Source organism: Neodiprion virginianus, chromosome 6, assembly GCF_021901495.1.
Source record: "Neodiprion virginianus isolate iyNeoVirg1 chromosome 6, iyNeoVirg1.1, whole genome shotgun sequence".
In the NCBI taxonomy this organism is placed as follows: Eukaryota; Metazoa; Arthropoda; class Insecta; order Hymenoptera; family Diprionidae; genus Neodiprion; species Neodiprion virginianus.
This window is the reverse complement of record NC_060882.1, coordinates 22333539-22339538: the sequence shown is the minus strand read 5'-3', so window position 1 is coordinate 22339538 and position 6000 is coordinate 22333539.

Sequence of the window (6000 nt, the reverse complement as noted above, 5' to 3'; positions counted from 1 at the left end):
ACTCCGGGGCCAAACAACGGCTCGAGTAAAGGCGACCACGACGGGTCGACAGTCCGACAATCCCAGCCCGAGGGATAATCCGGACTCTATGCTCCCCCGATTCGGGGGCTACCGGCAAACGAAGAGGGGGAGAATCCGGATTTGACGCGACTCGTGTCCTGCAGGAATAATATCTGCCGCGACATTGACAGAGGTTTCGATTACCGAATGTTCGCGTCGCGATGCTGCGGATGAGCGTCGAGGGGCTCGAGTGGGAAATGAAGATGAATAGGAAGCGAAATTAGTGCTTTGAACCGTTGCGGCGCGGCGCAGGGGCGGTGCAATTTCTCTGAATTTAAATTTCACGAGGGAAACGGGGCGGGGGGCCTCGAATCGAAAGGGGTGAGGATGACGCAACTCGATCTACAGGTTCGCTTCGAGACGCCGGCAGACACGCGGATGGTGCACGCCCACGCCATCGCGACAGACGGCGAGACTCCGAGACCGGATGTCTGCAGGGCAACGTGGGGAGAGATCAAACATTCAACATCGAATTACGTATGTAGGTCAGATTCAGCCCCGCAGAATCAGCCGACTTTCAATATTATGCCAAAGACGTAATACCGCGTAGTTGTCCGGCGTTTCCTTTAGGAATTGAACATGAATTTGCTCATTTTTTATTTATTTCTTATTATGTTTATATTAATTTTTTCCATCAATTTTTTTTCACAGCGAGGAGACCCTTCTCGCTCGAGGGTCGAACTTCGAAGCGATATATTGCACTGGGATTATGAGTTCTCCAAAGGAAAATAAAGGGGGGTCCAGAAATGGTATACAGGAAATTTGTTCAATGAGAAACAACCCACGTTTAGAAAATGAATTACATTTTGTAAACCGAGTTAAAATCGCATGCGAACGATTCAAATATTTATCCCGCAAAGTGGAATAGAAATACGTACACCGAGCTTTCAGCTGCCGTTTCCTGCGAGTCAATTGAATAATCCACCCAGACAGATGATCCTTTTCCGATCGTGTACGGCTTTGCTGCCGGGTTCGACACAGGTTTGCCTTATATACTAATGCAAATCGACTGATTCGAAACATCGAATAAGTATATGGAAATTTTTGGATCCCATATGGTGATACAACGTGGTATACCACGTTTCTTTGCTCCCACGGATACGCGGCTTCGTAAAAGACGCTTGCAGCTTTGCCCGTTTCGCTTTCGGAATCACGACGTTACCGTGTCGTTGAACACAATTTCACCCCCACGACAAACAAGTACAAATCCAATAGGGGGGTGAGGGAGAGGAAGGAACGAAAACATCGAATAAAATTCAACCGCGAAAACAAATACTAAATTATACATTGAATGTAGATAGAATCCGTTCGTGCACACAAATATCTTCGCAAGGTGTAAGAGAATATTTTTGAGTGACCGGGATATTAAACAGCACGAGGCAATCGAAGTACGTAAAACTGTACATGTAGGGTAATTATTTGTTAAAAAAATTCACGACGCGAAGAATTCTCAGATTGTATTTTCCATTCTAGAAATCATCTCAAAGGAGCTGAGGTTATCGAAAGTTTTCCGATATTTCGGCGACATTGAAATCTATTCGCGACCTTCGTAAATTTGGTATCACGAGTAAATATAGACAACTCAGAGCGTAGAGTCAGTTAACGCTCTTTGGTTACCATCGCCGAAGGGCCGTAAGATCCCCCAGCGATTTGTTTTTGCTCGATTGTCTGAGGTTCGAGTAAACTCTCGATATAGACGTGACCTCCGGAGAGATTCCGCCCTGCGGTTGCGGCGCGTATGGATAAACACGAGGTTTCTTTTCTTATTTTTGTTCACTTCCACTTTATGGTTATACGATCCATTTCATTTTCTCCGTAATATCTTTCTTCGTCTTATTTGCCTCGTTTATTTATAGATTAAGTTTCAAGGAGAACGGCCGCATCAGCCGTATCTCGCGATTGTATTTGTACAATGAAATAGGCATTCCAGCATCGTCATTATCGTTAGGTATATTTCCGGGCAACAACTCGGGAAAGCTCAGCTGCTTACGCGGAGCTGGTTAAGTGGTTCATTAACCGAATCCCAAAAAGGGACCGCCGTAACGGACCACCCTAGGTATACGACGTAAGAATCTCGGAATGAATTTGCCGATCGTTATAGACGGGCCGGTTCACCGACAATGAGCTTTTGTCATTACCTGCATCAAGCTCCCGATTTCGTCAACGGCGAACACACACGGGCGATTGGCGTGTTGAGATAAATTGATGCGCCGATAATCTTCAACCGGAACTTCGTACAACATAATCCGCCCTGTACAACTACCGTTAACAAAGTCACGGAACATCGTGGGCGTGCGGTTAAGTGAATTTGCAACACGCTGCGCTGTTTAGGAAGTAACAAGTTTACCACGCTGAAGATCGTTCGCTGGAAACTAAGTGCGAAATAAATGGAAGGTGTGTTAGGAGGCAAGTGACTACAGCTTGTATCACGGTTGTGTGAAACTAGATCCGAATCATAGAATATCGCGGAAATTTCTCGTTCCTGTATCTCCTTTACATTTTGTAACGATATCTCCTTGGCAGATTTACGCGTCGACTCTAGATTGACTTGACTCAGCTTTGCGGTGTTGAATTCAAAATAATTGTCGGATCAAAGAATAATAATTACGATTCCGTTCGCGGATCAGTCTTGAATAATCGCTTTGGGCATACGGGCATCGGTGATGAAACTGAAACGTTATCCATTTCTTTGACAAAGCTTTTATTAACCGAAACGCAAAGTTATTCATATCCTTCGCGTATATGAAACAGCTCGAATGGCGCTTGCGCCAGAGAGCCACCTGTAGCCCAGCTTCCAATCAATACATCATGGCACCTTGTACACCCATCTAGTGATGGCTACGAGCGCTTATTTTTACTTTTACGCAAACATTCGTTCGTGATTTCGTCGAAGAATTTCATAAACTTTTTTAATTCATTTCATTTCATTGGTTCTCTTTTGATCTTGTCTTTTCAAGCTCTTATACAGACCATAATTCAAGCCGACCCCTCAGGACCGAGACTTGCTCTCCGAAACACTAATTAGTATTGTTTTATCATCACGCTATTGTTGTTGTTGTTGTTGTTGTTGTTGTTGTTGTTGTTGTTGTTGTCGTTGTTGTTATTATGATTGCGTCAACTAATTAATTACTTAATTGGAAAGATTATTTTAGGCACTTTTGCCCGCTGTGCAACGAGGTTCCGTTCAATTTTCGATAAATTTAATTTAATTAAAAGATCTTATAAATTGGAAGAGCGCGGTGTAATATTGCGGCGAGGATTCTACAGTCAACCCTTATTATGGAGTATCTCATGCATATTCACGGCTCAAGTCTCGAAAATTATTTTTACTTAGGTATATAATTTCATATTTTCTGTCGCGGTTATATTCTTCGCAAATCTTCGTCATTTCAGAAGCTGTCAATAAAACGGCATAAAAAAGACCTAATATATCTCAGGTTACGAGACAACTATACATATAATAATACGATACCGCGATACGATATAGATTTTAACAAGGACCTTACCAAAAGCTCTTTCGTTGCCCCAGACTTCGGTTGCCTTCTGAAAGCTTGGGCGGTCCCCGTACCGAGACTTATTGTTGATAAGCCAGAAAAAACGTTTTATTGCTTAAATTGCTGTTGCTTTAAATATGCGTATCCAGCTCTACACAACGATTTCATAAGTATATTTTTATGCACGGTGAAAATGAAAAAAAAGTGTCTACAAGCTTGGGGGCAAACATCCGAATGAATTAAAAAAGTAATTATTCGTTCTCCTCTTGAGAAGTATACAACTTGAACTAAATTTAAACTTTAATAAATCTGAGCGAAAGCCTCGCTTCATCCTTCAGATAATTTTCGAGGAAAAAGTTACGAATTGCCATAAAATGTAACATTAAATTTCCATTTCTTCTATGCGTTCTTGGTTTATTTTTATTTTTTCTCTCAAACTCATCTTATTAATAGTAATCAAAGCACGACGATTATTTCTCAAGGAGAAATTCGGCAGCTGGTGAAAATCGTACCTTCGAAAAATTCCAATATTCTGACAAGAAAAAAAATTAATATGAGGGAAAAGAAACGTTTGACTTACCAAAAACCAGGATTTAATCGCGTTGCGGTAAACACCAGGTGTAACTATACTTTTGTCCATTCAGTCAGAACCTTCGGGAGGGATTCCAATTTCCAACCAATAAAGTGCCCAAGTTCGCAATCTTTGCACACTGGTGTCCCTGGCGATATACTTCTTCACAATAGCGTTTTGCCAACGCACTCTCTCGGCATGTTCGGCTCGGTGCTCAATATCGACTGACGATGAAAATTTTCCAGTATCTGATACAAAAGCATCTTTTTGAACAGTTTCCTCGTGATCTTCGTATCAAATATACGGCCGATGATCGGAAGGGGACGATCAAGGAAGCCTATCACGATAAAACAAATCATCAGCATTCCTCGGAGAGAAACACGCATGGTGTAAGAAGTTTTTAAAGTGGTTCGAGAAAATCTGGTTAGTGTCGTTATTGAGATTATGGAATGGGTACGTTGGCTGGATATCTCAGAGATGATTCTGCCCCCTCTTTGTAATAATTCAATTCTCAAAGTCTGAGACATTTTCAGATATACTTATCCGCAAATTGTTGGAGTGGCTTATCGATCCCCAAGAATCCGATGAATTCAATGTATTCCGAATTATGCTTTTCAACCCTCGAAAAATTCGCTTCTACCACTTACCAAGTAAAAGAAATCAGAATAATTGTTGTGGCGAAGTGAGAAAAAGTAGATATGTATATTATAATGGCTTCTGGCGATTCGTCTCCGACTTCAGCCTTCGTCCGTATCGAAGATACAACTTCTGTGCCTCGGATTAATTTAGTGCGACCGAATATCACACTACAATTGAGAATAAAACGTAAACAGAATACTCAAAGTGTAAACACGAACTTACGTGTATGCTAGTACTAATTGTAAGTGATATAGTACAAGACTCGTTACTCACCTCTATCCTAAGATATAAGGTCCCAAGTAACCTGGAAAATAGAATTATACAATGGTCGTATTACCAATTCTTAGCGATTTTTGAACCGATATTCTTGTTCCAATAGCTTCCTGTCCGATCTCTTATAGCAATGTCAAGACGTACGCACGCCACTTCATTTTACTTGTAATAAATATTGATCAGAATGAATTTTTGACATGCATAGAACGACATTTTATTGAAATGTAAGATATATCATTGCAGCTAATAGTCCCAACAGTTTCGTTCTAACTTTAGCACAACAACTTTTGAACTTTTTAGGCAATCAGTGTTAAATATTACCACCAATATTTTTACAGGACGTTTACAAAGTAGCTTGGATAATGATGGAAGTTTTGCTAGTAGAATTACGTAAATTGCGGAGTGAAAACCGTCCCAGTTTTTGCCTACGCGTGTCAGATGATCTACTTGTGTTTTAAGATTGTTTTTTTTTCTTCCACGCTTGGAATGTATCAAGTATCTTATACCCATAGTGAGTACTGCTTTCCGAAATTGAGATATTTCCGAGCTTCTAATTAGGCTTTTTCGTATCGACAAGTTCCAGTTTCACGTTATTGTTCGAAAATATGCGTGAAACACCTCGACTGGCTGATACGGCTGTGTCACAATTACAGGTAATCCTGTGAACTGTAATTTCAGAGCCAACGTTCAAACGAATTCTGTAATGCCCGTACGTCACGACCGAATATTTTTTGAACCTCGTATAAAAACTTCAAATCGACCATAAAGCCGGGCTTTTGGTAAAAAGGAAGGAAAAAATCAATTATACTCTCTCGGTCCAGGCTCGCCCGGGAAAAACCGTAGAAGGACGAGAATTTCTCCATCTGTTTGCAATTGAATGTAACGTTCATGAGCTCTCATGACGCTCGAAATTTATGCTTAAAGGCAGAACCTTGTTCGCCATTGTGCCGGTGTGTGTATTCC